Source organism: Haemaphysalis longicornis, unplaced genomic scaffold, assembly GCF_048455015.1.
Source record: "Haemaphysalis longicornis isolate Haplotype H1 unplaced genomic scaffold, Haemaphysalis longicornis Haplotype H1 scaffold_8, whole genome shotgun sequence".
NCBI lineage: Eukaryota > Metazoa > Arthropoda > Arachnida > Ixodida > Ixodidae > Haemaphysalis > Haemaphysalis longicornis.
Window position 1 is genome coordinate 59501742 of NW_027526445.1, and position 18151 is coordinate 59519892.

Genomic DNA, 18151 nt, shown 5'->3' on the forward strand with positions numbered 1-18151 from the left:
CCCCTTCAAGAGGCCTTATATTTTCCTACTGGCGTACCAGTCAGCGAAGCGTCACATGTGCGCTTGTGCAGCGCTTGTGTGAAGCGACCTTGACTTGAAGCTAGATACAGAGTACAAACTAACGAAGTAAAGAAAGGCAGTATCTTGCATTCGCAAACGTGTTGTGGCTTAGTTTCAACTGATCGAGCGAATTACCATGACCCGTCAGCGGCCGGCGGACTGAACGTTGGGCCGACTGACTCGGTCGCGGAAGGTCGGCGAGCCGTGCAGTAGCGCAGCCAATTGCCAGCTCCTCTCCTTCAGACGTAACACGAAAACGCCAAAAAGAAAATTGGCGACAGTACAGAGAGGAGGACAGCATTTTTGAATTGATTTTTCTACTAAATAAATTCGCGTAAACGCGCTCAGAGAGGTCGAAACAGGGCCTAGGGACTCCGGACTACAATTGGCGCTCGTAATCCCGCATTGTTTACAAATAACATCAGTGTCCCTTTAACCCGAGACTCTTCCCGAGGCACTTCCTGGCCACTTAACCCGAGACTCTTCCCGAGACACTTCCTGGCCACTTAACCCGAGACACTCTCCTGCCCACTCATCGTACCCTGAATGCTGTGCCGGTACATTTGAATGTGCAAATGCCCTCGTCCTGCCGGGGACCTTAATATATGAGGCGAAAACCCTGCAAAGGTTCTTCGGGCGATTGGGCCTTGCCACAGTGCCAATAATTACCTGAGAGTGCTTGTCAACGGCAGAACGAAACACCGAGTCCTAAAAAATTACAATACACATCAAACCTCCACGTATTACAGTCGGAAGCAAATCACACCCCAAATTTCCTTCAAATATACATACAAGGGTTAAATAAGAGTTCTCAAGAAAACATCCTAAGAAAGTCCCCACCGAAGGTTCTGGGCGATGGCGCGGTTTCCGCAGGGCATCGTGGGATCTGGTGACGATGCGGAGCGAGGGCTCGCGGGGCCACGATGAAGTGGTCGCGCATGCCGGAACGTCGACCAGCAAGACCCACCGTGGTCCTTGTATACAATGATCAGGTCGACACCCACTTACGATCGGGCGCCCTGTAGCAGCGGGCAGTAGAAAACCGGCCATGGCCGGGCGGCAACGGGCCGCAGACGCTGGGTTGTGCAGGGGCTTAGAACACCAACTTGGCGCCTTCACATGATTCAGGAGCCACGCTTCGGCTGCAGGAGGCCAAAGCGCTAGCGAGACCCCTCTCGAGCTCGGGTCCCGGAAATCTGACGAGCCCCGAATCTTCCACCCGGATTTTGCGCTCCCGAACCAGCTCCGTCCTTTCCTGCCGGTGTTTTCTTACGTTCTAGGCTGGCTTACCAAGCTCTTTGGTTGCCGCCGCCTCTTACTGGACCACTTCAGGCACTCGTGCGGCTTGCCACTTCCTCTTTATAGGTAAGGACGGATGAGGGAATACCCTTCCTGTCATGTTCCCGCTCTTGCGTCACCATAGTCTTCAAAATTAGCGCGTCACTTCACAGGGGACGACCCCACGCTGTTTTGGTTTTTCAGGTGCCAGACGGCCCAGAATATGCACGCTAGTCAGCTCTACGGAGACTCGTCCTATTTTTGTAACTTCGCATACCCTTTTATTAGAAGCCACGCATCTCTTGATCTGAGGCATGTCTCTCCTGCGTCGGCGTCGGCGGCGTCCTCACCTCACCTGCGCATGTGCGACTCTCCGCCGCTCTTCTCTCGGACAGCTGTGCGCAACACTCTCACTCCGTCTCATTATCATAAACAATAGCTGCGTGCGCGCGCTTTGCTCGCTTCGCTCCCCCCACCCCCCGTCGCGCAAGTGCGCGCATTCGCGACTCTCATCCGCTGCCTCCTCTCCTTCAAGCGCTGTGAATATAACGCTGGTAGCGTGCTGCGACGGTTCAGCCAGCGCTCGCTCTCGTTCGACTCCGCGTGACTTCGATTGATGACTTCGTGCTTGGCTTGATTCTTCCGATGAAGACGTGATGGAAGCGACAGTCCCTTCAGCGAGTGGACTGACGCAATCCAATACCAGCGTCAGTCCAAACGCTCCCCGCCGATGCGTCGCATCACATCCGGGTTCCATCGCGAGAAGATGGTCGTAATTTTGTTATCCCCTTTTATGTCCCACAGCTCGTGCAATCGTACTGCTAGCTTCCCCTGGTAGACATGGTTCACGTGCTTAAATTCCTCAAGTTCAAGTTACAAACGGAATTTGCATGAACCAAAAAACGTTGACTGAAATTGGTTTTATATGAATTACCTTGAGGATTAGTCCGGTGCGCCTTCTGCGGTGGCGCCTTACGTTCGATCGCGGAACATATGATTTGCCCACTGACTGTACCCTGGTGAACACCGTATAATGCCTTTATTTGAACTGTAGAGGCTACGATGCCCTTTTTATTTTCACGAGAATGCACGCTTAGAAACAAGCACCTGGGGTCAATTGAATGTGCCGCACCAATGGGCTGTACTCACTAAAGATAGAGGTGTTGCAAGCGCTTTGTGTAGGCCCGTATCAATTAAATACAAAGACGCACCCTGAAATTAGGATCCATCAATGGCTGCGGACAAGCCTAGCAAACTCTATACGGAAACTTATAAGGAGGCTTGACCTTTTAATGATAACGATTGTACGTTAAGAACAACTATAAAAATAGGGCTCCCTTCGCGAGCCCTAGTCACAATAGGAATAATCTAACAAAACTTCGCCAACAGAGCTGTTTCGGCCAACACGAATCCGTCGGGCATATGCAGACAACTTCTAGCACACTTGAGCGCCTACCTTGCGTCGGCCTCCCGGCGTTTCGCGGCCCGAGGCGCCTGGCAGGGACTTCATAAATTGGCTTTAACAGAAAAAAATCCAACTGCACGTGAGCGCGCGCCACACGGCTACCGCTGGGAGTCTTCTAGGCTTGCGTATGGGCTTAGGCGACATGAGGAACGCCTTACGTGGTCCTCGCCATGTACAGACAGGTGCCCCACTGGTTCGCCGCACGAAATATGGCAACAATTCTCTCTAGCGATCCCTTCGGAATGCATGCGTGGAGACAGCCTTTCTTCTGGCTGACAAGGAAATGGATTTCTTCCGAGGAGAGGGCGTGCTTAAAGAAGATTTTCCCTTCGACGCTGTGCTGTCAGGACAGAACGACGAATTGGATGACGAAGATTGCGACCTAATCAAATATTGTGCAGACTTTGTCTTTGCATTACAGCGCCGTCCAAAACGAGTTTGCACAGCTGCGGTCTGGCTGCGGCGTCTCTCATGGGATCCGCTGTCGGTTTAGACATTCGAGGTAGACCGCAGCTCTGCTGGTTCTTTAGCCTTGCACCACTTGTGGAAGCTGGGGCAATTTTTCTGGCTTCACTATTTTTTTGATCAAATTTAATTTCAGTTTCAAAGAGCAATACGTAAAGGATTTTTTTAAGTGTTTAATGAAATGTCGAAAACATAGTGCGAGGATTTCTTCTGTTAGTGTAGACAAACCAAACTAAAGATCATTTTGCGAAAGAAACCTTGAGGCATATATAAAATCCCTGCTGCGAGGTGCTTTAGTAGTATTCGTGGTGACATTGATTGATTCACACCATTGTTCTTGCTCACGTAAATCTGCCAGAGAAGAAACAAATTCGTTACAATTTGTAATATTCACTGTATAATTCAACACATACACGGAGACACTCCTACGTAATATTAAATTCAGGCTAAAGCACAATAGCTTACAATTTTTTGTTCTTAGACAGCGAAAAGTTTGGAAACAAAAGCATTGTGTTATGTATTTATTTACATCATAGTAAACGCTTCTAATTCCAGGTTGAGAACCATCCGGAAGACGAGTTTTCGTCCTTGCGGCACTTCTGACAGATTGTTCATGCAGGAATGACGAATAGCCCCAACATTCAATGTACCAAACTATTCAGCATATATTTATATATATAGATAAAATCAAGGGTCCGACGATAAGAATGCCATAATAACCAAAAGGAAAAAGCGGTTATTCTTTATTCTTTTTGAAGATAGAAGAAAATAGGTAAAGAACATGACCGCTTCGTAAGATCCGAACCCACGACTGTCCGAATATCCATTCATGGGTATTCGGAATCGCACTCCTTTCCCATTTTGAAAGGAATGGCACAAGAGGTCATATCTACCCGAAATTGTTCACAGCACGTCTAGATAGTGTAGTCACAGAGTTAGACATGGAAAACATTTATATGCGGGTAAATAGGAATTATCCAATCATTTGAGGTCCGCATTCTCCCCGTTGCTTTCCCAGACGTTTGTGACTGCAATTCTTTACATCTGGCTTAATTCAACGAGTCCCTCATTTCCCATTCTGATTCGCTACCTGCATAGGGAGGACATCTGTTCTGGCAGTCTTGGCGCCATAGGTACTTATGAGAATCCAACGCTCTTCGACCACGCTCGACATGTCGTAGACAATCGAGTCACGGTCCGGGGATTCGAACGAAGGTTCCCTTAATCCGAGGAAACTCAGTGACGCTGGCTACCACCCGCAAGAGCAGGAAACAAATATTACCTTTATATAAATACCCCAGAAAGGGGAGGAGAAACATCCCAGCCGGTAGAGTAGTGTTCATTGCACCATACGCGTATCATGGAGGTAGTGGGCTCGTAACCCACCCCGTGGGCATTTTTTCTCCGCTTTCTTTCTGTGTTTCCAATTTCCTCATCTGTTTCGATGAGTTACCGCGTCCACCCCTTTGCTTGCCGAGGCATTTCAAGTAACAACCATTATTTCTGTTTTAATTCAACGAGCCCGTCATTTCATATTCTGATTCGCTACATGCATAGGGAGGGCTTCTGTTCTGGCAGTCTTGGGGCCGTAGGAAACTTTACAGGGTTCAACACTGGTCGAAAACTCTTGACAAGTCGTAGACACTGGAATCACGTCCCGGGGAATAAAAAGAAGGTCCCCTTATCCCCGAGTAGTCCGAGCGGTGCTGTCTACCACCCCCCAAATGCAGGAAACAAAATACCTTACGATGAATACCCGAGAAAGGGGAGAGGAAACAACAGCGCCAGTAGCGTAGTGGTAATCGCACCACATGCGTATTCTGGAGGTCGTGGGTTGGGATCCCACCCGGCGGGAATTATTCGTGCTCTTTTTTCGTGTCCAAAAATGTTTCATCAGTTTCAATGACCTATCGCATTCCCCCTTTGCTTACTGGGAATTTCTTGACTGCCAACCATTATTTCTGTCCAAATACAATGAACCCCTCAATTCCCATTCTGATTCAGTATATATATATATATATATATATATACACATATATAATTATATATATATATTTATTTATATATATATATATATATATGTGTGTGTGTGTGTGTGTGTGTGTGTGTGTGTGTGTGTGTGTGTGTGGGCGCGAGAGAGTGGGAGTATTTGTGTGTGTAAAGCAGTGATGGAGGCAAGGCCATTGTAGAAATGGGTGGTCGTTTGAGGGAACTTGAGATACGCTATTAACCCCAACCATGCTCCAGTAGAGGAAAAGTCAATAAAGTTCATGCAGAGAGGAACTTCAGTGACTCGGTGTCCGCGGCGTTTGCTTTCTACGTACTTATCTGTCGTCCTCTCGATAACAAAAACCCTTCAAATAGAAAACTGTATGATTAAAGTGGACTGCGTAGGTTAGTTACATCTAAGCAACACCCTTTCCGCAGCCAATCTGTATTGCGGGTCTAGCATGCCAAATTGGAACGAAAAACTTCTAATCGCTTAAAAACGAATTATTGGAAACGAAGAGGTCACAGTTTGTTTTTTAAAAGCACAAGTAAACAAAGAAAAACAATGTTTGGGGATAGTGCTGCTTCCTTAAGAAGGCACCAAACATAGTCCACATAAAACGCAGAACAAAAGCAGTGGGAAATTTCAAATCCGGTGGAGCAAGGTTTCAGGCAAACTCCGACGACCACTTCCGGCCGCTGCGTCGTCGTCAGGTGCCGCATTCATCGGTGGGGAAAACATGGAAAGATGTTCCGAAGTAGCTTATTCGAGAAGGATCTCTCTAAGGCCGTGCTAACAGACTGAGATTTAACCGAAACGAGATCACCTGGGTGATTCTTGGCGTCTTAGAACCGAAAGTTGTAGCGTATTACATTCACGACCTTCTGTTCTGTTGTACATGCTGTTGAACCTCTCCGGATCATTGGGGGTACCTTTGGGAGTGTTCTGTTAGGTCATCGTCCACTACGAGTGGCTGCAAATGGCCCAACGGCATACACGGTGTATTTTATAAACACGAATGATGGTGCCATCTGCGTGACAGCAGGATAAGTCTCTTGTAATGGAATGTCGCAGAACTAATGATTTCGCCTCATGTTTTACAATCAACATTGACACACCGATACAGCAACCTTTTTATCCTCCTATACAGGCATCAGGAGACGCGTTGAGAGCGGCCAGACGGATCAGGAAAAGTAAAACTGACGAATCGCCTAAACCGGTACCAAAGAGGCGAAAACGCGAAGTGCGTGAACCGGTGGCCAAAACACGTTCTGCTTTCATTGCTGTCGTTTGGCGGTTTATTGCGAGTGCCCCGGAAAAGCAGTCCACTTATGCAAGCTTTTTTTTGAAGATTTTTAAATGATGCTGCTTTCGAACATCTGCAGGCGAAGGGTGCTTTGCCAAAATGGAATAAAGGCAATTGAAATTTGCGAGGGAACTGTGCGCATGATCGTGTCATATTACTTTAAATGGCCTTCCGTACACAGATTTGAAAAAAATTATAAGGACTCGTAATAACGTCGCGTGCAATATGTTTTAATCAGCGTAATCCCCTTTTCGAGGTGTGTACCGGGCTCTGTACTGGGAACAACCTACGAGGAGGGATACATGCCGTGCTCCGAGGTCAGCCGCTTTGTGCGAACACGACGACATAATAGCGTGCCCCGTGCACTGGTGCTGGATTCGGCCAGCGATTTCTCCTGAGATCTGACAAGCTATCTCACCCTGGCGTTGTACACCACGCCTAATAAATCAGTGCAACTAACTATGGCCGATTTTTTCTGTGTTTATCGGGGACGCAAGACTGGAGGAGAAGTCGGGTTCCGACGTTCCTAATCCCCAAAACACAGTCGAGCACAAATGCAGAAATACCTCGGCCCATCGACACCATCGCGCCTCGAAACAGTCACGCATGCTCAGATTGTCCCAAGCACCCTCGGGCCTCCGTGGCAATGCGCCCCGTGTCAACCTCTGGTGTCAACAGCTCAAGCTCATAAACGTACGGTGATGGGTGTGATGGAACGTACCCGCGAAGGGGACTGACGCCGTATTCTACGCGAGAAAGACGAAGTGCAAGGCCAAGCGCCTGCTGAGGAGTTGGAAGAAGAGGTGAACGAGGCACGGGCGCAGAGAGCGAGACGCCAGCCAGGGAACGAGGCGGACTGAACGGGGCACGGCTCTGTGCGACCTCAGGGCGAGACGTCTGCTCTACGTGCCACAGTGAGGCAAGGCCGTCGCCAGTCTCCGCTACGGTTCCGGGCGTCGCCGCAAAGGTCCGGGACACCATCGCCAGCACGGGCCACCGTCGACCGGGCTCCGGCGTTCCGAACGGCGCGTGACCGGGCTCGAGGCGGGAGCAAGGCCGTCAGCGGACCCGGCGGAAAGTCTTCTGGCTACGGAACCTGGGCAGCCAACCTCAACGACGCGGACACCGCTACGAGGGCGACGTCGGCACCCGCGTCCCATACAACCGATGTGAGCGTTTCCTGCCCCGGGACGTTTACGCGGGGACGGTGCGCGGACTTTGTAGTTGCGGGCGCTGGGGCGGGCCGCGTGGGCTGTTTTATTATCTGAGTTTCCCCATAACGCTTTGTGAATTCCCTTTGTCATTGCTTCAACCCTCTGTGCTGTCCAGTCTGTAAATACAATGTCACTTCCTCATCCGCACTAAGAGCGTTCCCTCCGTTTCGTGTGATCCGGCCCATTTCATTACAAAAAGTGGCGAGCCTGCCAGGATCCTATCATTAACATCTGCGGAAATTGGTTGAACGCTGTGTGCGGACGAGTGATCTGACAGTTTGAAGATGGATTTGGAAAAGTTAATGGCAATAGGGTCACAGTTAGGCTTGACGGGACCCGAACTTCGGGAGTGGATTGAAAGCAAGCGTGCGGAGGAGAGGGCTCAGAGGGCAGCTGAGAGAGAAGCCCTTAGAGAAGCAGCGGAAAGGAAAAAGGAAGCTGACGAAAGAGAGTTGGCACTCCTCCAACTTAGGCTGCGCATCCAGGAAGGGGCGCAAAACACTCCAGCAGTTACTGGAGAGAGTAGCGCTGGCCCCAACACGCTTGTTATCAACCCACAGAAGTTGCTACCCTTGTTCGATGAGAGGCGAGACGATTTGCACGCCTATCTGCAAAGGTTCGAGCGCGTAGCAACGGGTCAGGGTTGGCCCCAAGACAAATGGGCTGTTGCCATTAGTATGTGCTTGTCTGGGGAGGCCCTTTCAGTTATCGGCCGGATGACTGCAACAGAGTCGTTGGACTATGCGAAAGTCAAGAACGCTCTGCTGCAACGGTTTAAGTTTACTGCACAAGGCTATCAGGACAAGTTTCGCAAAGCACGAGCTGAGGATGGCGAAACAGGGCGGCAGCTAGCAGCTAGGATATCCGGTTATTTCGATCATTGGATTGAAATGACCGGGATATCAAAAACATTTGAGGGTCTCCGCGATCACGTTATTGCGGAGCAGTTCCTCCGCTGTTGCCATCCGAAGCTCGTAGTCTTTTTAAAAGAGCGCCAGTGCAAAGCTCTGGATAACTTGGCAGATTACACCGACCGGTTTCTGGAGGCGCAAAACCTCCGAAATCTTGGGGAAGGCCCAGATGACGCAGATCAACCGCAGAAGGATGCGCAAGACGCGCAGAAGAAGCAAGCTCCCAAGTGCTTCTTGTGCAACCGGCCGGGCCACCGCGCTTCCGACTGCCGCAGCACCGCAAGGGATCCACCGAAGTGCAGCGCCTGTGTACGTGTCGGACACAAAACAGAGGACTGCCAACCTGGGTCAGACGGTGAAGAGCAGTTTGCTGCTTGCGCACTGACCATGGCCTCTCCAAATCATCCGGTGTGTAGCCAGCGGAGTGCTTCCGGAGCAAAAGGTTATCCTTTCGGCCACGACCGCGGTCAAGTCACTGGAAAGGACGCGTTTTGCGGGAATGGCATGCCTGTCGTGGAAGGCCGTGTTCAAGGGAAGCCTGCTACAGTGCTTCGGGATACTGGAAGCAATACCGCCATCGTTCGGAGAGATTTGGTTGAAGACGGTTGCTTAACCGGAAGAACAACCCGTGTATCACTTATAGACGCCTCCATGAAGCAATTAGCCCAGGCGAGGATCCATGTCGACACTCCGTACTTCGTAGGTGAACTCACCGTATCGTGTATGGAGCGGCCGATCTACGATCTCGTCCTCGGGAACCTTCCAGGTGTCAGAGCGGTGGGCAACCCGGATCCTCACTGGAAAGGTCCAGGCGGGCGTTCACTCAATCTAGTGAAGGGTATCACCAAGGAGCTTGTCTATCCGAGCAAGAACGTTTTGGTGTCGGCCGTCGCACAGGTGACCTCATCAAACATCAAGGCCTGGAAAGCGCTTGTGATTCCGACCACGGACACAGAAAGAGAACAGCTCGCCCGGGAGCAGCAAAGCGATCCTTCGCTCAGAAGCTGCTTCCGCAAGGTAGGACAAACGGTCTCATCAGGGAAAGGCGGGAGCTACCGTTTCGTCAAGACCAGCGACGTCTTACATCGTCACTTCCACCTTTCAACGGGTAGAAGATGCACACAGGTCGTTGTGCCCAAGTCCAAAAGGGAACCTATCCTTCGATTTGCACACGAAGGCTTCGGCGCAATTCATCAGGGCTTACGAAAAACCGTCTACCGCATCTTGGACGAGTTTTACTGGCCGGGTCTGCGCGGAGACGTCAAACGCTTCGTCAGGTCATGCGACGGTTGCATGAAAACATGTACGGACAGGGTGAATGTGTCCAAGCAAGGAAAGTGTGACTTCATAGAAACGAATGGGTCTTCCCTAAACCACGGTATAAAGGGCTCGAACCTACCTCGTCCACAGACCTTAAGGAAGATCGTGAACTTTGAAAGACCTACAACGAAACGGGGCCTCCAGTATTTTCTCAACTTGACTTGGCGCTACCGGAAGTACATTCCGAATTACGCTGCAATCGCCAAACCCCTCACTGACCTGATGGACACAACAGAGAGAAACGGGGTTGCTTGGGACCAGTCTCAGGAGGCGGCGTTCAGCATACTGAAGCAAAAGCTTTCGTCGCACTTTTGCTCTGACGACAATCCTTTGCAACCTGTCTCCCAGACTCTTACCAAAACAAAAGAGCGGGAATAACCTATTTTTGACAATTCCTACAATCGGCTAAGCATGTCCACAGTTTTGCACTGTCGCTTTCCATTGTACGAGAATATTTTGTGTTAATCCTGCCAAGAACTCTTTTACTGTATGAGCTTACCGTTCTATTTGACGTGCCTTAGCAACTTGAATGCTTCCGTAGGACACAATTTTTGTGAGGACAATGTTTTTGTGTATGTTGGACTTTTTGGGACTCTGCTTTGGACTGTAGAATAGTTGTTCCCCGAACAACTTTCTTAAGCGGGGGGTAATGTGATGGAACATACCCGCGAAGGGGACTGACGCCGTATTCTACGCGAGAAAGACGAAGTGCAAGGCCAAGCGCCTGCTGAGGAGTTGGAAGAAGAGGTGAACGAGGCACGGGCGCAGAGAGCGAGACCCCAGCCAGGGAACGAGGCGGACTGAACGGGGCACGGCTCTGTGCGACCTCAGGGCGAGACGTCTGCTCTACGTGCCACAGTGAGGCAAGGCTGTCGCCAGTCTCCGCTACGGTTCCGGGCGTCGCCGCAAAGGTCCGGGACACCATCGCCAGCACGGGCCACTGTCGACCGGGCTCCGGCGTTCCGAACGGCGCGTGACCGGGCTCGAGGCGGGAGCAAGGCCGTCAGCGGACCCGGCGGAAAGTCTTCTGGCTACGGAACCTGGGCAGCCAACCTCAACGACGCGGACACCGCTACGAGGGCGACGTCGGCACCCGCGTCCCATACAACCGATGTGAGCGTTTCCTGCCCCGGGACGTTTACGCGGGGACGGTGCGCGGACTTTGTAGTTGCGGGCGCTGGGGCGGGCCGCGTGGGCTGTTTTATTATCTGAGTTTCCCCATAACGCTTTGTGAATTCCCTTTGTCATTGCTTCAACCCTCTGTGCTGTCCAGTCTGTAAATACAATGTCACTTCCTCATCCGCACTAAGAGCGTTCCCTCCGTTTCGTGTGATCCGGCCCATTTCATTACAATGGGCATATCCTGGGTAATATACTCCCAGACGCGCATCCCGAATAGGTTGCAAGCGGATGTGTTCGAAGATGTTGAAGACTGAATGAGGTACATCAAGGGTGTGGCTGATTTCAATAAATGTTAATTTTGCGAGACCTGTGGGTAGTTTTATTGTCTTTAGACGATGGTGTTCGCACATTGAACAAGAATCACAAGAGTAGCCTCACGAGGTGAAACAACTTCAGCAGGTACAGGAGACCTTTTAGAGCACCGACCAACGAGACCACGAACTGTGTTTGCTGCACTTGCAGGTTGAAAATCGAAGCGAGCCTGTCGCACATTTGATAGAGCATTGCTCGCCTGTACCACCGCACTGATCCAGCAATATCTAAGCCAAAAAAAACCGGCTACGTAATGCATGGAGTCAAGGACTACCTGTTTTCCGGCCTTGTTAAAAACCCACCACGCACGGAGCAGAATTTTATCAAGGAAGCCACGGCTATCGAGCAGGCGGCGTAGTAGTGTAACTGCCAATACTACCGGATCACGACAGGAGGTGCCGGCATTGTTGCTAGTTTGACGAGTGGCAACTGCTCCTTGCTGAACCTAATACTGTCAGTTCTGCTTGAAGGAATAAGTAATCTAGGTACTTCGCTGCAACAGTCGGCTCCTTCTCTGGCCAGGAGGGTCCGCGAGGAGATATACAAAGTATTTTTACTACCCGATTCACCGACGCAACAATGACCTACAAACTACGCCCAGGGTATTTGTCAGCAAGCTCCAACATTGCCGATTGCACCATGCTGTCTGCCACCCCCACCGGGAAATGCTTTGCCCGCAGAGGAACATGGTATACGCCCCCAATTAGAAAGATGGACTTGTCGTGCATGGCGGACGGGTGGCTATTCTGCTACCACTGTGTTGAACATGGCAACCTACACAGAAGGTGCCTCTGCCACTACAATATTCTTCCCAGATTCTCCTACCGCTCCTCACCCCGGGTTCGGAGAAATGCCGGCTGATATCGCGTATTATCTGTAAGCAAAAAACGCCATGTCGCCAAATAGTAGTTGATGACGCTCGCATTCTCGCGCAGCCGACTTCTCACCGAACCTTCGTAACCGTCAGGGGAGCTTTCCAGTAAAGGGTGGGAAAAGTTGGGGGAGGAACTTCCGAAGGCAAGGTGGCCGACGACCGAAACTGCGACCTTTAAGCAACGCAGACTACCACTCAAGATATGGCGACGAAGACCCTACGGAGTACCAACATAATATCACTACAATGTTTCCTGGCGACGACGACGACACTAAATGCCGACACAGTCTTGAATTCCGACCTCCCTATTACTATGCAAGGTCATGGTGACCGCATTTCTGGACACCGGCGCAGATTATTCAATCATCGACCTTGAACTTGCCTACCATTTGCAGGAGGTAATGACTCTGGGAGACGGGCCGCAGTTTCGATCATCGGGGGGGCACCTCATGATGGCAGTCGGGAAGTGTACAGCATTAATTAATTTGAGAAGCGATGAGTTTTTTGATACAATCGACGCTCTTAGGCGGTGCTCGAATGATGTTATCATGGGTATGAATTTTCTGCGCCAGTACAACACCGTCCTGGAAACTGAATTGCGCCTGGTGATATTATCAGCAAACCTGCCTCAGGAACGTCTTTTCGACCAGAAGCAATTGCCACTGTGTATCACCGACGACGACATACGCGTGCTTAAGTGATCCTCCGTATTTGTTAGAATAGTGTGCGAGGATTCCTTCACCGTTAAGAGGTTGACGACAGCATACGGTGCTCCTTTTCGACCACGGCTATGCCATCGCAACCGGCCTCGAGCCCCTCTACGACGGCTCTTTGACACATTTTTCAAACGGGTACCGGCACATCACGACCGAGACTACAGCGGGCTTTCCCGAAGTTATCGACGAAACAGACAGCTGTCCTCTGCATGAAAATGGCCCAATCACAACGGCGAACGTTAAACTAAACTCGCCGTCGACGCGAATTCTAACATGGCCTCGGAATACCACCGAGTGCTTGATTACCTCCCGTGTGTCGCCCACGACCGATGTCTGCCGGACGCATTTGACAAAACATCGAAGTATTACCGAGGAAACGACGACGCCCATCCGTCAGAAACATTACCGTGAGCTCGCATGGTGCATGACGCCATACGGCGGCAAATATCAACTAATGGTTGAAGACGATTGCATCACTCGTCGAATGCCGCCTGGGCATCACAAATAATTTTATCAAAAAGAAAAACGGAAAACTACGGTTTTCTGTGGATTATTGAAGCAGTCCCATGCGACCAAAAGACGTTTACCTGTCGCCTCGGATTAACGACTAGATAGACACATCGCGAGATATTCGCTATTTTTCATCTATGGACCTCCAAACCGGGTATTGCCACATAGAGGTCGACAAAAGGGACAGCGAAACGCGGCTTTGGTGATTCAGGGTGGCCTTTACGTATTCATGTTTTGCTCTTTGCATTGTGCTTAATCCAGGCTTCTTTTCCGAGAAGTACGGACACCGTGCTGTCGCGCCTAAAGGAGCAAATTTATTGGTATACCTGGACGACGTGATCGTATTTTCCACCAAGTTCGAAGAACACCTCGATAATCTCCCGCCGGTCGTTGAGGCATAGAGATATGCGGACTTAAATTGGAACCTGACAAATCCCACTTTAAATACGAGAAACTATTGTTACTTGGGTATCATCACCAGTGCCACAGGTCGGCTCCATTCTAAAAAGATTGCAGCTGCCACCCAGCTCTTCACGACAGTCAAAAAGAAATTCGTCAGGGGACTGTAGGCCTGTAGTCTTACTACTGGTGATTTTTAAGACTTTCGCACGCATTCCAGCCCCTGCGTCTAGTCTTAGGCGAGATGTTATTTCATTCCTGTGTAGTGACAGAGACCGTTCGACGAAGTGTTGTAAGGGCTCCAAAGACCACCGGTCCTGGGCCATTTAACGAAAGCGCCGTAGCACGCACCTGACCAATGCCAGTAACAGTGGCCTCGGGGCTGGCCCGCAATGGCAAGACGGTGCCGAGTTAATTGTAGCGTTTGCAAGCACAACACTGTGACTCACAGACGCCACCTACTCAGTAATTGAAAAGGAGGGCCTGGTTGTCTTCTGGGCGGTGCTTAAATTTCATTCATACCAACATGGTCGCCTCTCAAGAAACGTCAGCCATCGCCCTCTCTTTCTGGTTATTGACCTTAAAAGACCCGTCGGGATGACTGTACCGCTCTTGTATTAGGCTTAAAAAATTCGATGTGAGTGTCTTCTTGAAGTCCAGGCAACAACAAGCCGATGCCGACTTCGTTTTCCAAGCACCAGTTATTCCAGCGCCGGCAAATGACTGCGGTGATAACGACGCGTTTCTTGGCGTGACGGACGCATCGTCTTTGTCAGAACAGCCACACGCAGATAGAGGGGTTTGGCCACTCATTTATTTCTTGGAAAGACGAGCCCCCCTCACCCCTCCCCCCCCACCCCCCACCCCCCCCCTCTCCCCCCCCAGTGCAGAATCAATTTTCAGGAGGATTGTCATCCTTCGGGGTCCGCTATGCCAATCCTAACAGGACATACTTCTCCCAACGTGGCAGAAGCTACCGTCTTGCTGTCCCCGCGGGACTCAGAAACGATGTTCGTAGGCTTGACATGGCGACCCGATAGCGCGTCACCTCTTGTACACCCCTTACGAATCCAGCAATCTATTACTGGCCCAAAGTGGCAGCGACCGCGCGACGTTGCGTACGGGCGTGTCAGGAGTTTGAAAGTAGTGGAGCAACGCAACTCCGAGCTACTGCACCCTGTTCAAATACCTACGAACCATTTCGGGCTTGTCCGGATGGTACGTTTTGCGTTGATAGCAAGTGGAATATAATTGCCACCGAATACACCACTAGGTGCGCGGAAACGGACGACTTCAAGTGGGGTACGGCTCTATAGGTCATCCGGTTTTTTTAAATATGAAGACTGTTCTTCGATGTGGTCCTCCTGCTATCATTATTACCGAACGAGGAAAGGCATAATCCCCTGCCCTCGTCATGGAAATCATGCGCCTAAGCAGTGCCTCTGTGCAAAGTCCACCGGTATCACCCAGGAAAAAACTGCCGTGCTGAACACCTATGCAAGACAAGAGCGTACATGATGAGCATATAATATGACGTGGAGGTACGCCCACGAGACGCTGTGTAGCCAGTCGTGACTTTCGCCTTCTACACTGCTCAGCGAGACCATATCAAGTGCTAAGCATGGTTATAGATGTAACGTACTAGTTCGTTGACGACGAACCCGTCTCTCGACGCCGTCGCAGCCGCTGCCCTGACGTAGTTTATGCAGGGCGCATGAAGCCCTGCATTGATCGTTTACTTACTCAGTTAAGTATTACCGTAAGTGCATCTATTTTCGAGAACTCTGAGTGCATCGGGACGCTACTGTTTTGACTTGGCTGATGGGGGGGGGGTTGAAATGTTGCGTGGAATGGGGCAAGCGTAGTAATCCCGTGTTGATGGTGTGTACCGGTTCAAGGGGCTTGATCCAATCTCTGGAAAAAATTACCTATCGTGTTCCTTCGCACGCCGGGAAGCACGACTACAGCAATACAAACGTGTTCCCTGGACCCATGTACTTGCTCCGCAAGCCATTTTTGCTTAGGTCTAACCTGCAGGCCTCGGCACTCCTTTTTAAGCTCTGCACCTAATAACTGGGAGCAACACCATATGGCGGATGTTGGCTCCGTATACCGGTGTAAAAATATACAGGCGCAACATATATTGTTGCCCGAAGAGTTTGTCTCCTTTGCTTGATCGTGGTTACCGTAAACAGTTAATTTTTAAAGGCGTTCTGTTTTTCGCAGAGGACAGCTTCTAACCTGCGTCGATGGTGTCTTTGTGCCATATTTCTCGCCCTACTCACCGATATTAAAATTCGGCCACTGTATGCAGTTTTCAAGCCCTTAGAAAAAGATCTCATGCACTTTATCAGGCTGCAGCTGATCTCTGTCTGGTTGAGTGCGTGAAGTCATAGCAATTGTGGGAAGTTTTGGAGAGCCGCACGTAGCGTGGGCCGAGGGCGAAACATCTTCACATGGTATTCTTGTTCTTCGGCCTCGGAAGGTTGTCTACTGCGAATGTTTTACTGTCCCATGCATGCACCCTTCGGCCATCGAAAAGCAGCATTGTATAGCCTTCATAGTGAACCCTGATTTTCAGATTGTTTTGAGTTCCGACGTAGGACCTTCGAATGGGGCTTTCTATTTATGGATGACGTTGAAAACATTGCCAAATTACACAAAGCTACGCAACCAAACCCCGGCAAGCAGATCCCCCATGACTTTTTGAACGTTCGTCGTGTCATGGACAGCCGAAAGAGCATACCCTTGGACTGAATTGATGTCAGCAAATGTCATCAAAGTGGGCAGGTTCGTGGATGATTTTTGGTTCTCCTTCGTAGGGGTGCGTCTAGCTTTGAGAATTATGTTCGGTTAACACTGGCAGTGTCCGAAAATTGCTGAAACTACTTCAGATAACTCACAAAGTACCGGAAGGTAACGCTCTGAAGTTCTTGGACATGAGCCTGATGTTTTCGGACAACCAGGTTTGCTAGAGTTACGCACCCCGCAGCCCGAAGCCCCGCTTGCTATTAAGCTCTGCACACACCAAACTGGTGAAACGCTCAGTAGCAGCGATGTTCTTGAGCAATGCTCTCAAGAAATCCACTGTCCATCAAATGCCGAGCACTGTGGAGGCGCAAGTGTCTCGGCTGAGACGTTCAGGGCATCCTCAACACGTTATTGTAGCAGTCTTCGAGGATTTCTGCAGGGGTGAGAAAACGTCAATAAAAGCATCTTAAACAAGTGCGCAAGACTGCAACGAGCGCCGTAAGACGGTAGTTATACCGTATTTGCACGGTATCGCACATCGGCTAAAGAAAATAGGTCACAGGGCTGGCGTTCGCGTTGTAATGTCTGCACCAATCAAGCTCGAGAGGTTCGGCAGAAGTACATGTCCTGTACAAAAAGAATATACTGGTTGTAGCACTGGACCCCAAAACAAGTACGCGAAATGCGATAGAGGGGTTGTGTACAGTGTGGCGTTAGGCTGCGGAAGATATAATGTAGGGCACACGGCATGGTGCGTCAGCTCCAGGTTGCGCGAACATCAAAAGAACGTACTCAAAAGAAAGGATGAGATCCTGTCTACTCACTGTGGTGAATGCCCCAAGTATAAGCCCTACTTCGGAAATTCTGTGATATTGTTTCACGACTTTGATTAGCACACGAGTGACATAGTGGAGGCAGCTGAAGTGTAACTAGGTAATTTCGAGTGTCAGAACGACATCGATAGCCTTGTCCGATAAGTGGGCAGCGTTCTTAAAACACAACTGGTCGTGGTAGTGACTGACACGTGTGGGGCAGTGCCAACCTATTCTGTTATTTTATCTCGTAATAGTCGTAACCTTTTCTGTATCTCTTGTATTTTTTTCTATATATCTCATTATGATTCAATAAAATTCAGTTAGATGTAGCGATTGTCCTCGTCTTCTTTGTTCATGTGTTTTTCCGAGCTTAAGATGAATGTTATAGTGTAACAACTATCCCGAACGCAAACCATTCTTGTAGCACTGCGTTGTGCGCATGTCAAGGGTATTCTTAGTCATGGTATCCCCCTAAAAGAATTTGTGAATGCTTGTCGGTGGGCTGCCGGGGCGGTTATTGAAACTTTGTTATTCTACACAAGTCATTATATCGAAGTTGGTTTTCCTTGGGTTTTTTTATGGA

General features: G+C 50.0%; 1 long non-coding RNA gene across 1 annotated transcript in view; it reads right to left on the bottom strand.

Annotated features, from left to right (window-relative positions):
* Nucleotides 1-3448: 3448 nt before the first annotated feature.
* LOC144148695 (uncharacterized) overlaps nt 3449-18151 on the bottom strand; it is a 101947-nt gene continuing 87244 nt past the window's right edge. Inside the window, exon 5 of the long non-coding RNA XR_013318028.1 lies at nt 3449-3619. This is a non-coding gene — a long non-coding RNA (uncharacterized LOC144148695). The remainder of the gene's footprint in view (nt 3620-18151) is intronic.